Source organism: Orcinus orca, chromosome X (assembly GCF_937001465.1).
Source record: "Orcinus orca chromosome X, mOrcOrc1.1, whole genome shotgun sequence".
NCBI classification, from domain to species: domain Eukaryota; kingdom Metazoa; phylum Chordata; class Mammalia; order Artiodactyla; family Delphinidae; genus Orcinus; species Orcinus orca.
The window spans coordinates 26,038,464-26,064,495 of NC_064580.1; the positions used below are offsets into that span (position 1 = coordinate 26,038,464).

Genomic DNA, 26,032 nt, shown 5'->3' on the forward strand with positions numbered 1-26,032 from the left:
GGTTAAGAATCCACCTGACAATGGCGGGGACGTGGGTTCAAGCCCTTGTCCAGGAAGATGCCGCGGAGCAACTAAGCCCGTGTGACAGAACTACTGAGCCTGCGCTCTAGAGCCTGTGAGCCACAACTACTGAAGCCCACGTGCCTAGAGCCCATGCTCCACAACAAGAGAAGCCCCACAATGAGAAGCTTGTGCACCACAATGAAGAGTAGCCCCTGTTCTCCGCAACTAGAGAAAGCCCGCTCACAGCAATGAAGACCCAACACGGCCAAAAAAAAAAAAAAAGTCCACAGAGAAAAGTTGAAAACCTTCCCACTGAATTGTGGGACAAGACAAGGATGCCCACTCTCACCTTTCTATTCAACACAATTTTGGGAGTCCTAGCCATAGCAGTCAAACAAGAAAAAGAAATAAAGGGTACAGGAAAGAGATAAAGTTATCATTATATGCAGATGACATGATACTCTATACAGAAAACCTTAAAAACTCCACACAAAAACTACTAGAACTGATAAATGAATTCAGCAAGGTAGCAGGATACAAGATTAACACAGATAAAATATTCCATTTCTTTACACTAACAATGAAATATCAGAAAGAGAAAGTTTAAAAAAAATGGCTTTTAAAATCATGTGAAAAAAATACCCAGGAATAGACCTGACCAAGGAGGTGAAATACTTATATGCTGAGAACTATAAAACACTGATAAAGAAAATTGAAGGTGATTCAAAGAAATGGAAAGATATCCCATGCTCTTGGATTGGAAGAGTTAATATTATTTATATGGCCATATTACCCAAAGCAATCTACAGATTTAATGCGATCCCAATGAAATTACCCATGATGTTTCCCACAGAACTAGAATAAATAATCCTAAAAATTATATGGAACCACAAAAGAGTCAAATATGCTAGAGCTATCCTGAGGAAAAAGAGCAAAGCAGGAGGCATAACCCTCCCAGACTTTAGACAGTACTACAAAGCTACAGTACTCAAAACAGTGTGGTATTGGCATGAAAACAAACATATGGATCAATGGAACAGAATATAGACCCAGAAATAAACCTATACACCTACAGTCAATTAATCTTCGACAAAGGAGTTAAGGATATATGAATAGAGAAATAGAATGGAGAAAAGACAGTCTGTTCAGCAAGTGGTGTTGGGAAAGCTGGACAGCTGCATGTAAACCACTGAAGTTAAAACACTCCCTCACACCATACACAAAAGTAAACTCAAAATGGCTTAAAGACTCAAATATAAGACATGACACCATAAAACTCCTAGAAGAGAACATAGGGAAAATATTCTCTGATATAAATCGTAGCAATACTTTCTTAGATCTGTCTCCCAAGTCAAAAGAAATAAAAGCATAAATAAACAAATGGGACCTAATACAACTTACAAGCTTTTGCACAGCAAAGGAAACCATAAACAAAATGAAAAGACATCCTGTGGAATGGGAGAAGATATACACAAACAATGCAACTGACAAGGGATTGATTTCCAAAATATACAAACAGCTCATACAGCTCAATATTGAAAAAACACACAACCCAATCAAAAATGGGCAAAGAACATGAAAAGATGTTTATCATTGCTAATTATGAGAGAAATGCAAATTAAAACTACAGGGAGGTATCACCTCACACCAGTCAGAATGGCTGTCATTAAAACGTCTATAAGTAATAAATGCTGGAGAGGATGTCGAGAAAAGGGAACCCTCCTACACTGTTGGTGGGAATGTAAATTGGTGCAGCCACTATGGAGACTGGTATGCAGGTTCCTTAAAGAAAGTAAAAATAGAGTTACCGTATGATCCAGCAATCCCAGTCCTGGGCATATATCTGGTAAAGATGAGAACTCTAATTCAAAAAGAGACATGCATCCCAGTGTTAATTAGAAGCAATATTTACAATAGCCAAGACATGGAAGCAACCTAAGTGTCCATGGACAGATGAGGGATAAAGAAGATGTGGTATATATATATATGATGGACTATTACTCAACCATAAAAAAGAATGGAATTTTACCATTTGCAGCAACATGGTTGGACCTAGAGTTTCTCATACTAAATGAAGTAAGTCAGAGAGAGACAAATATATATCAGTTATATGTGTAATCTAGGAAAATGATACAAATGAACTTATTTACAAAAAGGAAACAGATTCACAGACTTTATAGAAAACAAATTTATGGTTACCAAAGGGAAAAGGGTTGGGGAGTGATAAATTAGGAGCTTGGGATTAACAGATGTACACTACTATATATAAAACAGATAAACAACAAGGTCTTACTATATAGCATAGGGAAATCTCTACTCAATATTCTGTAATAACCTATATGGGAAAAGAATCTGTAAAGAAATACATATGTATAACTGAATCACTTTGCTGTATACCTGAAACTAACAGAACATTGTAAATCAACTATACTTCAGTTTTTTAAAAAAGAAAAAAAGTGAAGCTAAATGCGTACTGTATATATTAGTATAGAATATATGAGATTAGAATTAGGTGGGTTTTTTCCCTCCATTTGAAATTTTAGCACACCTAATTCTGGCAAAATTGAGTATATATTCCTCCAAGGCCTTATAAAATGAGTCTTTGTGTCATGTTTTATCTCTTCTTCTAAAAATAATAAACTTTGCATGTTGAGAAATCCATAAAAGCAATTGCAGAAAGTACTTATATAGCTCTAGAGTTTTCATTATAGAGGGGTAAAATTCAATTCATTCTTCTTGTAGCAGCAAGAAAGATGTTTGAACATTGTTTCCCCCCCAAAAGTAATAATAAAGCTGGACAGAATTAATGAGAAGAATCAATTAGCACTTTGCAAATTCACCAAAGTCATGTAGTCGTCTGAGGGATAGTTCATAGCTTTGTAGTATAAATTACAACTGTTTAATAATGTGTACATGATGGGAGTCAGTGTCACATTGTGATTAAGAGCCGAAAATCTGAGCTCAGAATGCCAGGCTCAAAGCCTGGCTCTGCTACTTAGTTTTGTGACCAGGGGCAACTTATTTATCCCTTCAGTTTCCTCATCTACAAGATGGATTCAATTTTAGTACCTTTCCTCATAGGGTTATTGTAGGGTTATATGGTATAATACATATTAACCACTTAGAGACTGGTACGTAGTAAGCACTCAGGTGTTAGCTGTTCTTATTTATGTACTTCATCACAATCTCTTACTTGTGAGAAGGGAGGAAAAATCCACTTTTATTATTATTTAGAATAGTCTACTCTTGTTTCAGTTCCAATAAATGGACTTCATCATATATAGTCTGCATTGACTACAGGAGGGATGTTTCTGTCCTAATGTCTGACTAAATGAACACAGAGCCTATAAGGACCAACTAATTGCAGGGATGTAAAACAGTATAGCCATGTTAGAAAACAGTGTGTATGTTTCTTAAAAAGTTAAAAATACACCTGTTATATAACCCAGCCTTTTTACTCCTGGGTGTTTACTCATGAGAAATGAAAACATATGTCCATGCAGAGTTGTACATGAATGAACACATCAACTTTTTTGTAATAGCTAAAAACTGGAAACAGGCCAGATGTTATGAACAGGTGAGTTGATTTTTTTAAATGGTGGTTATTCCATATGTGGACTACAACTCAGTAATAAAACGGAATGAACTGTTGATACATTTAACAACATGGGTGAATCTCAAAATGATCATGCTGAGTGAAAGAAGCCATATAGAAAAAGAATACATGCTGTGTGATTCCATTTCTGTGAAATTTTAGAAAATGCAAACTGATTTATAGTGAGAGACAACAAACCAATGGTTACTTAAAAACAGCGGAGGTGGGGTGGAAAGGAAGCAGTTACAAAGGGGCTTGAGGAGAATGTTGGGTGTGATATATATGTTCATTATTTTTATTGTGATGGTTTCCTGGGTATGTACATATGCTAAAACTTATCAAATTCTACCCATTAAATATGAATGGCATTTATACTTGTATGACAATGAAAGGTCAACAAGGCTATTTTTAAAAATACAGGGACTTCCCTGGTGGTCCAGTGGTAGAGAATCCACCTTACAATGCAGGGTTCGCTGGTTAGACTCCAGGTCAGGGAACTAAGATCCTATGTGCCATGGGGCAGCTAAGCCCACGTGCCACAACTACTGAGCTCGCGTGCCTCAACTAGAGCCCATGTGCCACAAACTACAGAGCCCATGCACTCTGGAACCCCCACGTGCCCTGGAGCCTGCATGCCACAACTAGAGAATAGAAAACCCTCACACCACAACTAGAGAGAAGCCCACGCACCACAACGAAGAGCCCACACGCCGCAACGAAAGATCCTGCATGCCTCAACGAAGATCCCGTGTGCTGCAACTAAGACCCGACACAGCCAAAGTTAAATTAAATAAATCCTTAAAAAAATAAAAATACATTTCTTCCATAAACTAAATTGATATAAAAATTTAAACTTTTCTTGGGTTGTTTTATTGCTTCTTTTTAATAGTGAGCTCAATTGGAGTTTTATCGCTAAAATTTAAACTTCAGCTTAGGGTCACTGTCAAAAGATGTCCTACACTCTGTAAAAGATTATTAATGCCCAGTAATAAATTAGAAACTAGAGAGAGTGCTATTTTATATTGCAGTATGTCAGTTGAGTGTGTTTTGTCTGTTATGTATGGATTTCAGCAAGTTCAGTACATGGAAATATTTCTTTGTGTGTGTACATCTTCAATCCCACATGTATATCTACACTGCAGTTCTTTGAAGAGGCGAGCAGTTTATGAAAGTGTTCTCCTAGAGTGATTTGAATCATCCTCGATTTTACATACAGCGATTGAGTCATAAAACTTTAATTTATGCATATATTATGTATGAGGAGACTTCGTTCAAAGGGAGACATATGCATACAGTTATTGTAAGGAGCCATTCCTTATGTTTTTATTTATCAGTTTTTGGATAAAATTGGTTAATAATAAGCACCTTTGGTAGGGTATTTTAACAGAATTCTGAATATTCTATATTTTAATCTGCCAAACAGTAAAGTTATAAGGAATGTGATGCTTTATCATTATGTTAGGTCATCTGTGTAAAATAGGCTACATTTATTCCAAAATGAGAATTACTTTGAAACTTCTAATGCTTAGATATTTAAATGCCATGATTATGCTGTAATGAATATTTAAATCTTTGGAGTCAGACATAGTTGCTGCTAATGCCAATCAAATCTAAGATGACCAAAGAAACCCTGCTTTCATGAACAAGTAATCTTTCTCCTCATGAGTTTTCTGAATAGTCTGAGAATTCATGTGAGAATAGGAAAAACACTGTTTGAATGACATTTTATCTAAAAAAGTGGAGCAACCACAGGAGCAGATGTAGTATATTAGAGTCTGCTTGACCTGTTCACAAGGCTTTGTGAGTTTTGAACTCGAAATAAAATGCTTTGTTTGATTTTAAACATAGCTAACAATGTCAGTTTGGTATCTGAAGCCTTTATTATTCTCAGGAATTACATATTGGTAATCCAATATGAATTCTAAAATAATTTAATGGTTGCTGTTATTTTAACTTTATGATGGTAGTAATGTTCTTTTATAAATAAGCCTCCTAAGTTTCAAAGGTCAGTATGACATTGCAGCTTTGACTCTGAAATTTCGTACTGGTCATATTACTCTACTTTAAAACACTTTTTAATACCACAGTGAACTGTGTAAAATTCTGTTTAAAATTTGAACTATATTATAGAAGTATTTTACTGATGGTAGAGCCAGGATGGTTCAGTTGTAAGGTGTATTATTAAAAGAAAATTTCTCAACAGGATAATTAAAGGTGAGTACTAAGACCTTATATTAGACTTAAATCTCTACTGATACCAGTGGACTTGTAGTCTATTTGGGGAATATTCCTGAGGTTTCAGGATAGAGTAGTATCCATTGTACTTGTAAGGCCTCTCAAATCCATCTCCCAAAGAAAGGACAAGAAATATTATTTTCAGAAAGCAGCTCATCTTGGAAACTAGAACCATGTATATCAAAAGCCTTATGCCTGTGGAGGGCAAAATTTCTCCACTGTAACTCAGAAGAAAATAGAGAAAAGGGAATCATTGTTACTGTCTTAAAAAGCCATTGAAACAATGATAGGAAATTTTGTGATTTGTACTTTTATTACTCCTAAACTTTGCACATCTCTAATTAAAATTTAATATTTACTAAACATCTAAGTAGTGTGCCACGGAAAAAGGTATCCAGATAAGTATAGAACAGACCTGCATTTCTCAAGCATTTTATTATTCAGTGGATAGAGGAAGTGGTCATTAGACATGTACCTAACTGATAATAATACACAGTAAATTGTGATAAGTGCTATGCATTTATTACCATTTATTAATTCAGTAACTATTTATAGCCTGGCTCCATTGCTGGGAAGATCAAAATGCCTAAAGTATGATCCCTGGTCTCAAAGAGCTCATGGAATAAAGTGGCAGGTAAGCACAAACAGTATAGAATGATAAAATCTATACTAGAAGGTTCACAGGGAGGGTAGAGGCAGAAGCATTGGCATCTTGTTCTTTTTGTGAACAGGTATTCTTGAGGAACTTCTTTCTAGTGGCTTTCACTGTTGTATAGGGTGTGTTTGCAAAACAAGTAGTACAATAGAGGGAATAATTCAAAATGTGCCGCCTTGTTACATTATTGTTCCTCTTTCAAGGAAACATGTATAGATACTTAACCCAGTGGGCTCAAATGGGTAAAAACACTGTAAGTAAATTTAATGTATTTCTTCTTGAATTTTACCAATATTTGTTACTGTAGATCAGCCTTTGTACACTCTTCAAAGTAATTAAAAATGAAACATCTTATTTTAAATATCCTTGTAGTTTGAATTTCTAGGTACCTAAGAGGCTTTATAGGTATATCCATACAGAAAAGAAGCAGAAAGTACATTTGGATAATGATTATCTTTTCAGTGTGCCAATGTATCATTTGCTATGGAGGTTTTTACATACCAGGTATTCAAACATTGTGTGTATGTGTCTTAGTATAGCATCAGTATAGTAACTGTAAAGCATTTCAAGTTTTAAGCCATTATTATGGACTTAATTGTGAAATTTGGAAAATGTTTTTAAACAGAATAGTACATATACACATATGCACATACACAGATATAGATGTATTTCCAATAGGCGTCTGAAAGTTATATATTTCCCAGAGAGTCATATGTTATTGAACAAAAACCAGTGGTGAATTGCAAACAAGAAAAAACTATTATATTTTATTATTTTTTAAAATTGGGATTGTGGATTATATTTAATAGTAAATCAGTGCTTCACGTTTTTCTTTATTTTGAACATTGTTATTGAATATAACTCTTCCCTATAAACTCTGACCACATGATATGATTCAGTGTGAAAATGTTAGAAGCAAATTGAATAATGAGAAAAGGTATAGTGTTTAATTGTACTAGGACATTTTAAGAGGAAAGAAAACATGGAAGGAGCATTCTGAATGAGTGGTGAATCACTACCACACATTGCATATTGCCTCCGTGAATTAATAGAAGGTGGATTTTTGTGCCCACAATCTGCTTCGATAGACTAAAAATGACAGTCGAGTCTCTTCTTGCTTACAACAAATGATTCTTTCTCAAAAACCTTTAATCATCTAAATATCACCAATGCAAAAATAGGACCCAGGTGAATCAAAGAGTTCTTTCTTTGAGCCTTTAGGAAATAGACATTACCATAGCAAAAAGGGACTTTCTATTATAAGGTTTTAATACCTCTGCTTTATTTTCCATTGCAACAGAGGTTTACAAAGGTAGGCCTGAAGGCTGTGTTAGGATTTTCTAGAGCTTCACCATAGTCATGGTGGATGTTGAAGGGAAGGAACCTTAGGTACATGCAGGAGAAAAAAAAGCCAGACTTTAAAAAGAATCTCAATCTGTTTATTAAAGATGACCGTCACTACATGCATATAATGGACAGTTATGCTGAAGAAGTGTAGTATTCATACAGGGTTGCAGTTTTCTCTGACATAATATTATTTGGAAGATCTATACTTATCATCACACCAGTGATGGTAGGTGTGTAGCTCCTTTTAAAAACAGTTGATACGCTTTAAAATATATTAAATCTCCTTTCTTCTAATTATGACCATGTTGATTGTCCAAGTCAGTAATTTGCCTTGACACTCATTACATTCCATTTTCTCAATGCAAAATTGTCTGTATCTACATGGACATATCATTTATTATTGTTCCATAATAAAATAATAGAATCCTCATTTGCATGGTCATGGAAATCATTAAATCTGACTCAGTTCTCAGTTTCATTTCCCCTTTCACCATCTCCAATTCATGATTATCAACCCTTATATTGAAATTTTCTGATTAAAGAAAATTCACACTGTGCTAATTTCCAAATTTCTGCTCTGATTGTTTCATACTTTTCCTCCAGCAGTTGATCTATGTCTTATGTTTTATTGCTTTATGGACCAGACCAGTGTTTTATAGGATGTCTAGTAATGTTTTATGTCATTCAATTAATCATTCCTCAGTGTGTTTATATATTAATCCATTGATGCACTCATTCATTCATGCATCTGCAAATACATTTGGAAGGCCTACCATATTCTTAGAATTCCACAGAGAACTTGAGAAATAGAAATGACTACTTGGTCTTGTCATCCCAAAGACTGCACAGTATAGTGAGGGCAAGAGATACTTAAGCAGATAATTATAAAATAATGTGATAAATGCAGTAATATGCATCTTCATGGAATATTCTGGAAACATTCGGGAGGAGCATCTTATCCTAGGGTGTCAGGAGAAGCTTCATGAGTAATCAAAGGCTGGGTCTTAAAGGACAAGTGAATGCTGGCCAGGTAAGGAGAATATTCTGAGATGAAGGGACTTGAGCAAACACAAAGCGGGGAAGAGCAGCATTGTGCTTGCAGGGAACTATTAGAAATTTAGTGTTGGCAGATCTTAAAGCATGAGGCATTTGATGTCAAAAGAGACTCAGGACAGTTAGGCAGGGGTCAGATCATGGAGTGGCTTTTAAATCATGTTAAAGAACTTGGACTTCATCTGTGGGTGATTATTAACCACTGAGGAGTTTTAAGCAGGAGAGTGATCTGGTCAGATTTATACTTTAGATGAATCTACTGGCTATATGTCACAGGGATATGTTAGGAGATCATCAGAATAGTCCAGAGAAGCAGGGATGCAAATGAGGATTTGGACTCCAGGAATGATTACCAAAATTATAATGAAAATGTTCTGGAATTTGGTGAATTGTGAATATACTAAATATTGTGAGTATACTGAAGACCAGTGAACTGTACACTTCACAACAGTGAATTTTGTGGTGTGTGATTTATGCCTCAAAAGAGCTGTCATTTAAAAAGGCCTTAGTGGTGAATGAAAAATGGAGAGAGATGGAAATACCTGAGAAGATTTACAAGTTTCATGCTTTGGTGACTGGGTAGATGATTGTGCTGCAAAATATAATGGAGGCTACCAGAGAAGGGGACATTGTTGGCTGGAAGGGGTAGTGATATTGGGGGGTAGGTGGTATTGATTTCAGATGTAGAGAGTTTGAGGTCTGTGTAGCATCCACTTGTACTTGAACTGGTGGTTGGCCTACTCCATAGATATAAATTTGGTAATACCTATCGTAGAGTTTCAGTAGCTCCCCCAATTTTTCTGCCTCCATGTATTCCAGAAGTACAACAGAATTTCATTAGTGGCATCCCTCTTGGCATGCCAGTGATTCTCATTCCAGAAATAGGGTATATTAGAATCTACCGTGTGGAGAATTATAGTTTAAAAAGGCCTGCCTATCAGAGATGTTAATGTGCCATGTCCTTCATTAGAAATTATTGATATCGGTGATAGTTAAAACCATGAGGTTAGGTACGGTTACCTAGAGTTTTATGTCAAGTGAGGAGAACATTTAAGGCGTCAGAGAGGGAAGTACAGTACCAGAATGCTCAAATGAAGAATGAAAACCAACTGGAGGAAAGACTCTTGGCAAATCACTGTTTTAAAATTATTATTTATTTAGTAAATGAATAAATAAGCAAATGAATGTGATTTCAAGGAAACCAGTGGAAGAATTTCAGGAATGATAGAATGATCAAACATTTATCAAGAGATAAATTCAGTAAGATGAAACAAACTTATCCATTGGATTTGGCAATAAGGAGGGCTTAGGTGACCTTAGTAAGTTGAATTTCAGGGATGACTAGTGAAGTAGTTAGTAATTCTGCAGTGGTCTGTTTTATTCATCCCATCCTCTATTCTTTGTAAATCTCTGCCTTAAATCCTAGAAATAAAAGTTCCACAGGTATTTGTTATACAAGCTATACATATTGACATGTAAAAACATTTCATTATGCACTGTTGAAGCACACATTTCTACCAGCATTTCTGTCATTGAGAGAGATCCCTTTTCCCTTTCCTACTTTGTGCTTTCTTTTTCTTTGATTCTTCCCTGGATCCCTCCTTTTTCTCTATCATTCAAAAATTAATAATCAGTTTTACTCAGTGTCTTCCTTGCCTGTGACTAAAAGCAGGGGGCTGTCTTTCTGTTTTGTGCGACAACAGCAACAAGTTTTATTTGAACCCTTCATATATTTCCAACTTCCTTTTCCTTCCTTAATTAAGGATGGAGAATTCCAGAATTAGGTCTACAACTATCCTTCCTATTTTTTTTATTTTGTTTAATTTATTTATTTTTGGCTGCGTTGGGTCTTTGTTGCTGCACGCGGGCTTTCTCTGGTTGCCGCGAGCAGGGGTTACTCTTCGTTGCGATGTGTGGGCTTCTCACTGCAGTGGCTTCTCTTGTTGCAGAGCACGGTCTCTAGGCACGTGGGCTTCAGTAGTTGTGGCTCGCGGGCTCTAGAGCCCAGGCTCAGTAGCTGTGGCGCACGGGCTTAGTTGCTCCACAGCATGTGAGATCTTCCTGGACCAGGGCTCGAACCCGTGTCCCCTGCATTGGCAGGGGATTCTTAACCACTGCGCCACCAGGGAAGCCCCCTTATTTTTTTTTTTAATACGTATATACTGACTCCTTCACTCACTGCCCTCAACTGTTCATTAAACTGTACTTTTGAAGTGCAGCGATCTCTGTTATCAGTCTAGTGGCATTTGATAATCTTCATTCTCCCTGAAATTCAGGCAAAAGTAGAGATGGTTAATTACCCCTTTTTCCACTTTTTGGATTTCTTTCTGGAATTTCTTACCTGCCCGATGTCCTGATTCTTTCTCTGCATTCCACTGGCACCTCCACCAGCTCCTTTAGTGGTTCTCTTCATTCCTCCCTTCCGATGTTTGTATACACAAGGCGACAGCTTTTACCCTCTGTGCTATTCTCCCTTTTCACCCCCACCTCTCTCAAGACACTTCTCACCACCTCTGTGTCATCAGTTTTGCAATATATATCCCTCCCTAGTCTCTGCCTCCTACTAGACATTGTCTGCTCTCTCTCACTTTCACCTAAATACTTTCACTTATCGTTCCTACTGTAACTTTAAATTTGATATGCTTAAAGCTGTATTTGATAGATAAGTAGATTTGTTGCTTGATAGAGAGGTAGCCTCAACACATGTCATTAATGTGCACCAAGAAAATATTATTTCAAATACAGAATTCAATTGATCAGGATGTAGAAAAGCATAATAAAAAGTGAACATTGAGAAAATAAAATTTCTTTTGCAATTCTCTTTTTTAGTTCCAAACATTGCGCAAATAGTTTTGAAATGCACATCTGCCACAATAATGTTAAATGTTTATCAGAGTTATCAGAGTCCTAAATTAGCTTAGAAATCCCATTTTGAAATTAAAAAACAAAAATTCACCTTTCTTCTTTGAGGGCTTATGCTTAAAGCTGCCATTATTCTTTCTCACCTAACACCCAAAACTGCACCTCATTTGATTACTTGTTTCCTGATTGAGCAGTAATTTAATGCAATAGTCTTGCTTAAACAAGTATTACAAGGTAGAGTGGATTATATTTAACCCTTTATCACAAACCTTTAGGCTTTATAGGAATATTAAATAACTATTGATTTTAATGTGTAACATTGTCATCATTCTTCTGATTTAAAAACCAGATGGAATCTCCAGTAAACCACTCACTGCAGCCCACACTTGTTAGCATAATCAGTTTATCACACTTGTTTTACAAAGTTGTAAGAAAACCCCACAGAAGGGTGTTACTAAAAATTACAGCTGACGTAAGCTTTTCATATCATGCCAAAGGAAGGGCACTTGATACTACCAAGAAATAAACTCTACTGCAGCCTCTTTAGTCATTTGTCAAGATGTATTATGTGCTTGTCAATATCAAGGGGTAAACACTGTCATTAATCTACAAGTGAGGAAAAATAAGTAACCACATCAGTGTTCGGGTGCCTGGCTTTTAATGGAAATTCATCTTTATTGCATCTTTCTTCCTTTTAAATTTTCTCCTGTTGTTCCCTTTTCATAAAATGTGCAGTTACATTGTAATGTTTGGAAAATATATATAATGCATTATTACGATGTTGGCCATTGTGAAATTTGCTGGGTGTGCTTAGTAAGACAGGCACTGACAATGCAGTAGTTAAACTGAGCCAGCATAGATTAGACTAAATGAGAACTCGCCAGCTATAAATTTAACAAAGAGTTCATTTTCTAAAGTGATTGCTTTATGCATTTGCAAATAGGAAATAACAGAACATCCAACTGTTTTTTTCCTAGACAAATAAAAAACTTGGATCTTGAAAAGCTTTCTTTAGAACCTTTAAATAGTTATTTTAATTTTAGATGCTGTCGCTGATGTGTTATGCAAAAGAGGGATATTACTTATAGTGGATGTGAAATGAGATTGCATTTATAGCCTCTATTATTTGACTTAAATTGCCACTTATGTCTTGATATCTTTCTATGGAGAATCTATGAGTTATCTATATTAATTAGGTGAATATTCAAATGAATGTTAATGTGTTATATGACAATGTTTTATGTCCATCAGATTTTCCTACAAAATCTAGTGGCATTAGATTTCTCCTTTGTAGGATTTCTAGTTAAAACGAATATATTAGCAGTGTACCCTGTTTATCTAGCAATTCAGTAACAGTTACTCTCAAAGAATTAACAAATCAGAAGCATAACCGTGAAAATAGTTAAAGTCCAAGCGATACAAAGGCTGATTGCCAAAATAATAATAAATAATAATAAATCACTATTTATTGGGTTTATATCTGTGTCAGATATTGTATGTTGTCTCATGTAATCTGTTGAGGAACACTGTGAGGTATGTATTATCATACTGATAAATGCCCTTCTTAAGACCACACAGCTAGTAAGTCATGAAACTTGGATTTGAACTCAAGTCTGCCTGGCTCAGAAATCTCAGCTATTATGCAGTGGGTTACACTGCCTCTTAGAGCATTTGCCCGTGGAAAATCTTCTTAGATTTTACTGTGAAAGATGTCAGGTGTGTTTACCTAAGTCATTAAAACACCTTAATTAGGCATGAGGTCTCTGCTTTCGTGAAATCCTATATTTTTTAGAGTTGTAATTGGCAGTTCTTGTATACCGAACATGATAGGTTGAATCGCATGGTGATTAACAGCACAGATTCTGGACACCAGCTGCCTGGGTTCAAATTATGGCGGTGACGCCTTGTAGATGTGTGACGGTAGGCAAGTTACTTAAATGTTCTATGCCGCAGTCTAATGACCTGTAAAATAGGCATACTTACGTTGTGTTATTATGAATAATAAATGTTGTAAAAATGTAAAGCAATTGAGACAAGGCCTGCAAAATTGTAACTGCTTAGTGAACGGCACCTATGGCTTACAATTTTAAGAATCAGTGTCTCCAGCTCATGTATTTCTTAACATGAATGAGAATATACCTTCCACTTAGTTCTGGAGTGTTCTTAATATCAGTACTACTTTCCACATTTTCTCCCCATCCCTACCTTGATTCATTCCCATTCATTCATGCTCTGTCTCTTTCTCTCTCTCTCTCAACAGCTTTATTGTGATAGAATTCAAATAGCATCCAGTTCACCTATTTACAGTATACGACTCAATGGTTTTAATATATTCACAGGGTTGTGCAAACATCAGCACAGTCTAATCTTGGAGCAATTTGGTTCTTCCTAAAAGAGATACTGTACCCATATCCCTCCTCTCCCTGCCCAGCCCTAGGTAACGAGTCATCTACTTTCTGTCTCTATAGATTTGCCTATTCTGGACATTTCCTATAAATGGAATTATGTGACATGAGGTCTTTTTTGCCTGGATAGTTTACCTAGCATAATGTTTCAAAGTTCTTTCATGTGGTAGTGTGTAGCCATACTTGATTCCTTTTCTTGCGGAAAAATATTGCATTGTGTGACTATACCAAATTTTATTTATCTGTTTATCAGTTATATTCGTTTGGGTTATTTCCAGTTTTTGGCCATTATGAGTAATGCTGCTATGAACATTCATGCACGAGCATGAACACGTTTTCATTTTTCTTGGATGTATACCTAGGAGTGGAATTGTTGGGTTGACAGCCTGATTGTATCTTATGAGAACCACTGTGGCCTACTTGGTCTTCCAGCTTCTGGCCTGGCTCATTCATGAATGTTTTTACACTGTTGCCAGGGTGATCTTTCTGAATCTTAAATATGATCATGTTAATCTCACATTCATGGCCTTCAGTGGCTCTTCTATTGTTTGGGAAATCAACTATGAACAACCAAGAAAAGACCTCTGCTTTGGTATAGGCCACATTCTACCGGATGGATCTTTATGTCCTAATTTTGCATTAACGTTTTACCATTTTGTCATTCACCCTCTTCATTCTAGCATATGCTTTTGTCCTTTTTTCTACCTTCAGTGTGCTAACACCTTCATGTTTTTCAAACATTACCTTCAACTGAAGCATTACCTTCTATGAGAAATCTTCTCAGACACAGGTCTCTACCCTAATCCTCATACCCTTCAGATTTAGATGTGTCTTCTCAACTGACTCATAACATGTTCTTCAAGGTTAGCAGACATATGGTTCTATCCAAATGTCCATAAGACATTTGGTCTGCACCAAAAGGTCCTTGATATTTGGTCCTATCCAAAACGTCCATGAACATATGTGGTCCATGCCAAATGGTTTTGGACAGGACCAAATATCAAGGACCTTTTGGCTTGGACTAAATAAGACAAAATATCAAGGACCTTTTGGTGTGGACCAAATGTCTTATGGACATTTTGGACGGGACCAAGTGTGCTGCAAGGGTTCTTCAAACACACATCATAGCCTACAACATATTCCATTATAATAGACTATTTGTTTGCCTTTGCCACTAAACCATGAGAACCTACAGAAGAACCTTAACTTTCTTTATAGTGTGTGTTGCCAGCACAAGGAGTTAATAATTCCTGGAAGAAAGAATTGGAAGAATAGTGTCTCAACATAGAAACACTGAACAATTATAAATAGCACGACCATGCATCATCCTTGAAATCAGGCCCCATTAAAATAAATTACTACTAAAATCAAAATAAATTCTGTATGTGCTTTGATAATAAAAAATACATTCCTCCTTTAGTCTATTTTTCATTACACCGTGGTGCCTAGGAGTAAAGATAAATATGAAAAGACTCTCAGCTACATGACTTTCTAAGTTGTATTGTTGGCAAGTTATTCTGAATTGTGGAATAATAGTAATGTGTCGTGTTTGCATCTCTCCTTATAGAGATACTTATTTTATATTAACTTTCCAACATCCCTTTGAGAGGGGCATGGCAAATTACTCATTTCTATCTTACATGTCAAAACATTGAGACTCAGTAAGTAACCAGAATCACAACACTTCTTCTAAAGGTGCTAAATGTCTGTTGAATTTAAGTCCAAACTTAACAGAAAATCACAGGAAAATTAATAAGCTAATTTAAAATTTTACCTTTACCAAGGGAAATAAATGTAGGAAGTGGGTAAAAGAAGGTTAGAAGACCCTATGATCACATTTGGCCCTAGTTTCCTGATTAAGTTTTCATCCTCTCTCATCTTTTTGGTTAAAACCAAATGCTCTGTTATTGATGATAGCTCTAGTACTTTAACTTTAAATTAAATAAATGAATCAAATGATAGGTAGTGTGACTACTGAAATTATTTGATTATCAGAAGACATGATAAACTTCTTTTTTTCTGTGTCAGATTCTAAAAGTCATTAATCCCCAGCAGGACTTGTTTTTCAAAGCTTATTGAAAATTACAGTACTGCAGTTTTATTTGTACAACTGTAATTATTATTATAGCTTACAAATGTCATCAAATAGTTTTTATTTTATCAGAGTAATTTGATCATATATGAATATTTGATTATAGTCATGATTTATTTTCAAGTAGGATAATGGTTATGTTTTAAAATGGCCTTTTTAAAATTTATTCTCTTTTTTATTGAATGAAAGATTCTTTACATTTTATAGTGTTTTACAATTTTCAGAAGTTTCACACAAATGATTTCATGTAATCTCCTAATAACCCTTTTTACCCCACCCCTATATTGTCCCTTCCCTCTCCCCCCTCCCCACTGGTAACCACTAGTTTGTTCTCTACATCTGTGAATCTGTTTCTTTTTTGTGTTATTCAGTAGTTTGTTGTATTTCTTAGATTCCACATATAAGTGATACCATACAGTGTTTGCCTTTCTCTGTCTGACTTATTTCACTTGGCATAATGTCCTCCAAATCCAGCATCTTGCTGCAAATGGCAAAATTTCATTCTTTTTTATGGCTGAGTAGTATTCCATTGTTTATCTATGTACCGCATCTTCTTTGTCAGTTCTTCTGTTGATGGATACTTAGGTTGCCTTCATACCTTGGCAATTGTGAATAATGCTGCTTTGAACATTGGGGTGCATGTATTTTTCTGAATTAGGTTTTCATTTTTTTTGGATACATACCCAGGAGTGGAATTGCTGGGTCATATGGTATTTTTATTTTCAGTTTTTTGAGAAACCTCCATACTGTTTTCCACCAATTTACATTCCCAACAACAATGTACTAGGGTTCCCTTTTATCAGCTTTCCTCACCAACATTTGTAATTTGTATTCTTTTTCATAATAGCCATTCTAACTGGTGTGAGGTCATATCTCATGGTGATTTTGATTTGCATTTCCCTGATGATTAGTGATGTTGAGCATCTTTTCATGTGCCTGTTGGCCATCTGCATTTCCTCTTTGGAAAAATGTCTGTTCAGTTCTTCTACTCATTTTTTAATTGGCTTGGTTTTTTGTTGGGTTATTTTTGATGTTGAGTTGTATGAGCTGTTTATTTTTTTATTTTTAAACATCTTTATTGGAGTATAATTGCTTTACAATGGTGTGTTAGTTTCTGCTTTATAACAAAATGGATCAGTTATACATATACTTATGTCCCCATATCTCTTCTCTCTTGCATCTCCCTCCCTCCCCCCCCCTCCCTATTCCACCCCTCTAGGTGGTCACAAAACACCGAGCTGATCTCCTTGTGCTCTGCGGCTGCTTCCCAGTAGCTATCTATTTTACGTTTGGTAGTGTATATATATCCATGCCACTCTCTCACTTTGTCACAGCTTACACTTCCCCCTCCCCATATCCTCAAGTCCATGCTTTAGTAGGTCTATGTCTTTATTCCTGTCTTACCCCTAGGTTCGTCATGACCTTTTTTTTTTTCTTAAATTCCATATATATGTGTTAGCATACGGTATTTGTTTTTCTCTTTCTGACTTACTTCACTCTGTATGACAGACTCTAGGTCCCTCCACCTCACTACAAATAACTCAATTTCGTTTCTTTTTATGGCTGAGTAATATTCCATTGTATATATGTGCCACATTTTCTTTATCCATTCATCTGTTAATGGACACTTAGGTTGCTTCCATGTCCTGACTATTGTAAATAGAGCTGCTATGAACATTGTGGTACATGACTCTTTTTGAATTATGGTTTTCTCAGCATATGTGCCCAGGAGTGGGATTGCTGGGTCGTATGGTAGTTTTATTTTTAGTTTTTTAAGAAATCTCCATACTGTTCTCCATAGTGGCTGTATCAATTTACATTCCCATTAACAGTGCAAGAGTGTTCCCTTTTCTCCACACCCTCTCCAGCATTTATTGTTTCTAGAATTTTTGATGATGGCCATTCTGACTGATGTGAGGATGATACCTCATTGTAGTTTAGATTTGCATTTCTCTAATGATTAATGATGTTAAGCATTCTTTCATGTGTTTGTTGGCAATCTGTATACCTTCTTTGGGGAAATGTCTATTTAGGTCTTCTGCCCATTTTTGAATTGGGTTGTTTGTTTTTTTCAAATTGAGCTGTATGAGCTGCTTGTAAATTTTGGAGATTAATCCTTTGTCAGTTGCTTCATTTGCAAATATTTTCTCCCATTCTGAGGCCTGTCTTTTCGTCTTGTTTATGGTTTCCTTTGCTGTGCAAAAGCTTTTAAGTTTCATTAGGTCCCATTTGTTTATTTTTGTTTTTATTTCCATTTTTCTAGGAGGTGGGTCAAAAAGGATCTTGCTGTGATTTATGTCATAGAGTGTTCTGCCTGTGTTTTCCTCTAAGAGTTTTATAGTATCTGGCCTTACATTTAGGTCTTTAATCCATTTTGTGTTTATTTTTGTGTATGGTGTTAAGGAGTGTTCTAATTTCATTCTTTAACATGTAGCTGTCCAGTTTTCCCAGCACCATGTGTTGAAGAGGCTGTCTTTTCTCCACTGTATATTCTTGCCGCCTTTATCAAAGATAAGGTGACCATATGTGTGTGGGTTTATCTCTGGGCTTTCTATCCTGTTCCATTGATCTATCTTTCTGTTTTTGTGCCAGTACCATACTGTCTTGATTACTGTAGCTTTGTAGTATAGTCTGAAGTCAGGGAGCGTTTCCATACAAAATGTGAAATTTTTTGTTCTAGTTCTGTGAAAACTGCCAGTGGTAGTTTGATAGCAATTGCACTGAATCTGTAGATTGCTTTGGGTAGTATAGTCATTTTCACAATGTTGATTCTTCCAGTCCAAGAACATGGTATATCTCTCCATCTATTTATATTATCTTTAATTTCTTTCATCAGTTTCTTATAATTATCTACATAAAGGTCTTTTGTCTCCTTAGGTAGGTTTATTCCTAGGTATTTTATTCTTTTTGTTGCAATGGTAAATGGGGGTGTTTTCTTAATTTCACTTTAAGATTTTTCATCATTAGTGTATAGGAATAGCACAAGAGATTTCTGTGCATTAATTTTGTATCCTGCTACTTTACCAAATTCATTGATTAGTTTATGAGCTAATCAATGAATATATGTTGGGTACTAACACTTTTATCAGTCATATCATTTGAAAATATCTTCTTCCATTTAGTATGTTGTCTTTTCATTTCATCAGTGGTTTCCTTTGCTGTGCAGAAGCTTTTAAATTTAATTAGGTCCCATTTGTTTATTTTTGTTTTTATTTCCATTACTCTAGGAGATGGATCCAAAACAATATTGCTGTGATTTATGTCAAAGACTGTTCTGCCTATATTTTCTTCTAGGAGTTTTATAGTGTCCGCGCTTACATTTAGGTCTTTAATCCATTTTGAGTTTATTTTTGTGTATGGTGTTAGAGAGTGTTCTAATTTCATTCTTTTACATGTATCTGTCCAGTTTTCCCAGCACCACTTATTGAAGAGACTGTCTTTTCTCCATTGTGTACTCTCACCTCCTTTGTCATAGATTAATTGACCTTGATAAGTGTGTGGGTTTATTTTGGGGCTTGGGTTTATTTTCGGGCTCTGTATTCTGTTACATTGATCTATGTGTGATTTTGATACACCACATTAATGAATTGAAGAATAAAAATCATATGATCATCTCAATAGATTCAGAAAAAGCTTTTGATAAAATTCAACATCCATTTATGATAAGAACTCTCCAGAAAATGGGCATAGGGTGAACATACCTTAACATAATAAAGGCTATATATGACAAACCCACAGCTAACGTCATACTCAATGGTGAAAAGCTGAAAGCATTTTGTCTAAGATTAGGAACAAGACAAGGATGTCCACTCTTCCCACTTTTTTTCAACACAGTTTTTAAAGTCCTAGCCACAGTAGTCAGAGAAGAAAAAGAAATAAAGGAATCCAGATTGGAAAGGAAGAAGTAAAGCTGTCACTGTTTGCAGATGACATGATATTATACACAGAAAATCCTAAAGACACCACCAGAAAACTACTAGAACTTATCAGTGAATTTGGTAAAGTTGCAGGATACAAAATTAATGAATAGAAATCTGTTGCATTTCTATATACCAACAACAAACTATCAGAAAGAGAAATTAAGGAAACAGTCCCACTTACCATCACATCAAAAAGCATAAAATACCTAGGGATAAAACTACCTAAGGACGTAAAAGACCCCAGAAAACTATAAGACACTGATGAAAGAAATTGAAGACAACACAAACAGATGGAAAGATATACTGTGTTCTTGGATTGGAAGAATTGATATTGTTAAAATGACCATACTACCCGAGGCAGTCTATAGATTCAGTGCAATCCCTATCAAAATACCAATGGCATTTTTCACAGAACCAGAGTAAATAATTTCAAATTTTGTGTGGAAATAAAAAAGACCCTGAATAGTCAAAATAATCTTGAGAAAGAAGATCAGAACTGTAGGCATCACACGTCTCGACTTCAGACTATAGTACAAAGCTACAGTAATCATAACAGTATGGTACTAGCACAAAATGACCTTCTTAATTTTTAGAAATATAAACTGAACTAGTTTATGTATGAAAGATAGTTATATGGAATTTGTATAAAATAATATGAGGGGAGGGTGAATGGGAATGGAGAGGAAACAAGATTAGGTTATTGTTTGAGGCTGTGTAATATATACATGGGTGTTCATTTTACTCCTTTCTCTATTTTTGTATATGCTTGAGTTTTTACATAGTAATGTGTTAAAATATTTTCTATTTTTGCCTTTGTGATATTATTTTTTTTGCCAAGGATGGAGCAGAAGGTCAAATAGAATATTGATATTTTGAATTTCCAGTTTCAAAGCTCCTACCAGGAGCTTTAAATGTAAAAGTTGCATGTGGTGGTTTGGTGATAAAGAGCTTTGGTGAAGAGACCAGACTGAGTGTAATGATAATTCCATTGAGATCTTGAAATACTCCTATTTGAAGAGCAAAAATGTCCTACTGGGTGTTCCAAAGAAGAGCAAAGTTTGTGAGAAGGCCAAGGACAAGTTGAATATCATATTAAAGTACTGATGAGATTGAAAATGATACTTGGGTCCTTCTGGGTGACAGACTGTCTTAAATTCTTTCTCAACTGTACCATCATATTTTCTTCCATTTTCATCATTTTGTATAACTTTTTTTGCTTAGTGTTAGCTTGTTAAATGATATTTTTTAAGCTGGTTATTAATTCACTTTGGTTTTGCAAGAGTAACACTTCCTGATATTCTATTTTGAGCTCATAACATATTTGCATGTACTTTTTAAAATCCTGATTATTAATGGTTTACCTTTAATGAAGGTAATAGCATTTTCTTTATGAAAACAGGAAAGCACTATGAAGCTAAAGCAGAACTGTACTTTCTTGCTTTTTTCTGGTAATGCCCCTTGGATATAAGAATTCAGTTAGTTATTTTCCCTTTCTAATTTTACTAACCATTTCAGAGAAGTGGTTCAGCACAATCATTGCCAGTTCTACTCCAAATCAAGAAATCTTTTAAATATCCTTAAAAGCTACCATAATAAGCCCTTGGCATTGTGTGTCTTTAGGGGATAGTTTTCTTTTTCAGGTATTATATTTACTTAATGACATGAAGACTGAGTGGAGGAGGATGCAATATCTTCGCCCAGGAAGATGGAGAAGAAGAGTGGCCGCTTGGATCAGTTAGATTTTTAGGAAAAATGAACATTTTAATGGCCTTGTGATGCTTATCAAACCATTTGGAAGGCCGTCCTAACTTACAAGTGGGTTCCTTTGAGGTTGCATCAAAAGCACAGGGCACTTTCTTGTTATCCTTATCAAGGGTTTGACAGAGTGTTTACTCAGTGAATGTTTGTGAGTTTAAAAAAACCGAAATGCTATTTGATGCCTTTCTTGGTCATTGCTGCAAGAAGATGACATTTATGGTGAGAGCATACTGTGATATATTCATATGGATCCTTTTATGATGTTCCTAGTTCTAGCATCAATACAAAGTACCACCTCATCACAGGTGACTACTTCAGTCTGTTTTCCACATAGAGTTCTCATTGCCCTATAGAGTACAAGGCTGGAATTCTTTCAGTGGTACTGTTCTTCTAATGACTTTTCTTTAATTTTTTGGTTTTAGTTCTCTTGGTGCCAGGCTTACAGTAAACATTAATTGCTGTTTATAAATCGAATGGATGAAGGAATAATTGCTAGCTGTGTAACATGGGGAATGTTAAAGTTCTCTGAATGTAAGTTTCTTCATACGTACAACAGAGGTGATACTACCTAACTTTAAAGATGTTAGTAAGATAGATAGATATAGCTTATATAAGTTATATATCAATCTTGCATAGCACAGTAATTGGCAGATCATAGGTACCAAGGAAATGTTAGTCCTCTCTTCTCCCATCGTACCTTGTACTTTTAAAAGGATGTTGCTCACATCCGTACATGTTGCGCACTGGACAACTTCATAGGGTGACATTCATGTAGCATATAATATGAATGGCACCACTGAAGATATGTGACCTGAAAAACTAAATATAATGACTTTGCATTTTTAACACTCTGTGCCAGTGATTCTGAAAATGTGAGCAGTTAAAAACTCTTGCATCATAATTAACTAGAAGTGATTTCTAAAAATGCAGATTCCTGTGTCCCTCCAGATCTGCATAAGCAGAATTCCTTGAGGTAGAACACATAGATCTGTATTTTAAACAGCTCCTCAAATAATTATTTTAATAGCTGTATTGTGATATAATTCACATACCAAACAATTTACCTATTTCGCCCAAGTCTTTCTTTTCTTTTTTTTGCTATTAAGATTTTTCTTTTAATATTCCATGAGATGTCTTGATTGTACATTTTCCAAAGCACTTTTCCAGCCACATCTCCCAACCCTTCCAAAAGATTTCTCCATTCTGTCCAGTGCAATAAAAGATGCTTGATTATAGTTCTGTCCACCTTCTCTTTTCGAAAGCAAATAATCCTAAATGACTTTAATGGTCATACATTCTTATCTAATAAGGAAAAACAATTACAAATATCAGAAACGCAGTTTTGAGACACTTGCATCAAGTTTGAACTGAATCAGCATTTTGTGGGTTTAAAAAAAGGCAGCAGTTGGAATTCACGACTTGCTGACAAACACATTTCTGCTGAGGGAAGGGGAAGACAGGGATGGTGAATGCTGCATTTCTCCATTGGCCCCAAAGTGCTAATTCCACAAAGGGATATGTCCAAAGCAAACATGCAACTGTGGTTTTAAAACTTTTTACTGCAATATAACAATGAAGTAAACAGTAATTAGACACCTACCAATTTTGCCCCCAAAACAAAGCAAAAAAAATGTAAACAGGAAAATAACTCTGCCTATACTTGTACAGCTTCTCAAATCATATTAGAAGGGTCTCACATTCAATGATCAAGAAATTTAAAATAGCAGTAATTATTTTCATTTTAAGAAAAGATTCCCCCTCTACCCCCTCAACCCCAAGTATTTATCATGAAAGAATGGGCTTTCTTACACATTAATTTTATACCTATTTGAAGCAGCAACAGTAACCATCAGTAATTTGGCATTTCTGTTTTCAGTTGCTCCAATTTTTTTTTTTTTTTCAATTTCACAACGCCATTATCCAGTGTTGCCATAGAATAGGGACCATAGATTCTAGGTAGCAAAGACTCTTTCTGAAACCAATGTTAAGTCAAAGAAGTATAAAGCAGGGCATTACACTAAGTTTCTGGAGCTAGTACACTACAAGAGTGAAACCTAGGAAAAGTTACCTACTGTTTTATAGAAGAAATAAAGACCTGCAAAAGCTGACTTTTGGTTGTACAATATTTTACACGCTGTGTGGATTTGTGGCATCTGCTAACTGAAGCAGGCATGCACGGTATTCATCCCCGCCCTGCATTCTAGATCCCCTCTTCCCACCCCGAACAATGCACTACCTTATACCAAGTATGTGGACATGAGCCCAAGTCATCCCAGACGATCCAGTGAACAAAGTTAGTGTAATGCACTGGTGTGAAGTGTGAGATGAAAAAAAGTCCCTTTCAATCTTCATCAAAGTTTTGCTGTAGAAGAAAATTGGCAGCCAAGTTCTCATTCCTCTCACAAGCAAAATATGCTTGTATCACAAGTCCTTCAGGAAATCCTAATGCCTTTAACCTTTCTATAGCTTCTTCTTCCTGAGGCGTTATTTGAATGTAGTTCATATGACCACTTCCAGCTTCTGCAATTCCTCCACTGCCACTTCCACCCCCTCCTCCTTGACCCCCCCCCCCACTTCTTGAACTGGTTCAATATAACATCTGAATAAAATGCTCCTGATGGTGGCTAATTTGCTGCAGTAACTGAGGATTTTCTCGACCTATCTGTTGTAGCGATGCTGGAAGCAGGGAAGGATTCTGTTGAATAATTTGTCTCCTCTGTTGAAACTGAGGCTGATTCCGTAAAAATGCAAGAGGGTGTGCTCCAGAACTTGTTGTAGTTGTTGCTGTCGTAGTTGCTGCAACTGCAGCCACTGAAGACTGAGGAGCCCCACTACTCGCTGCTGGAGGGGGGTCAACCACGGCCTTTCTCTATCTCCGGGAATTCCCATTAAAAGATACTCCACTGCTCTGTCAGGGTTGTTGAAACTGGCTCTCAGTGCTGCGATTACTTGCTGTCGTTCATAGCCCATTGACATGATCTCAGTTACCATATTCTCCTAAGACTGACTTGTCACAAGTGCACTTGTTGCATCTTCAAAAAGGTTTGACCAAGAAGAATCACCTGATGTACTGTCAGTTGATGTTGGGCTAGCAGCCACTGGTGTTTCTGCTGGCTTTTCTGCAGGTTTTTCTTGTTTCATTGCACTAGCAGGTGCAGGTTCAGAAGATGCTGTCGTTGATGCTGGAGTGACAGATGCAGGTGTGGGAGTGGGGGCCAAAGTGAGGGCAGGGGTTGGGGCCTGAGCCACAGCTGGTGCTGTGGAGGAACTAACTGTGGTAGTGGTGGCAGAATTAGATCGCTAAGTTGTAGCTGGTGCTGGTGGTGTCACTGCTTTGGGTCTTGTCACCATAACTACCACGAAGTTTTTCTCATCAATTTTATATTCTTTTAGAGCAGTATCATTATTGAGAATTTTGCCTGCTAAATTAATTTTTGACCTGCTACAGGAAAGGCATCTTTACCCTTTTCAGATTCAGTCTTCTCATTCAGTGCTCTTACCATCTCGTTTGGGTTGATGTCGATCTTGAAGATCTGCTGCTGGAGGGTCTTCAGGGTGACCAGCATGGTGCCGCTGCGCAGCAACGCTGCCCAAGTCTTTCTTAATTATACTGAACCATTGCTCTCTTGGTTCCCTAGTTTAGTGCTCTTTGCCAGAGGAAAACAAAAAAAGAAATGCCCCCACCCTTTTCTTTCTTTGTGATTCTTCGTGCCTCCAAAGTAGCAAATGTTTGTACACATTGTCTTGTACATGTTTCTTCTGGAACTTTCATCACACTCCTTCATTCTTAGGGCTTGATATCTATCTTTACTTCTACTAGTTTGCATGTGCGCATGCATGCGTGCACACAGAGATGCACACACACACACACTCAGGCTTAGGGTCAAATTAGGTTTGAACTGTGGGTCTACCACTTTTAGGCAAGATACACTCTCTTGGTTAACTGAAAAATGAGTTCATAGGGTTGTATGAGAATAAAATGGAATGAAATGTAAGGTGCTTAGTATATTGTGTGACAAATGAGGCTAATAATACCTATTTCATCAAGCTGTGAGAATAAAACGGAAGTTGCTTAGCATATTATGTGGAACATGCTGAACATCTGAA

The 26,032-nt window shown here is 36.2% G+C and overlaps 1 pseudogene; it reads right to left on the bottom strand.

The window, feature by feature from the left end:
- Window positions 1–24,180: 24,180 nt before the first annotated feature.
- LOC101271212 (UV excision repair protein RAD23 homolog B-like) lies at window positions 24,181–25,491 on the bottom strand (annotated as a pseudogene).
- Between the last annotated feature and the right edge of the window lie 541 nt (window positions 25,492–26,032).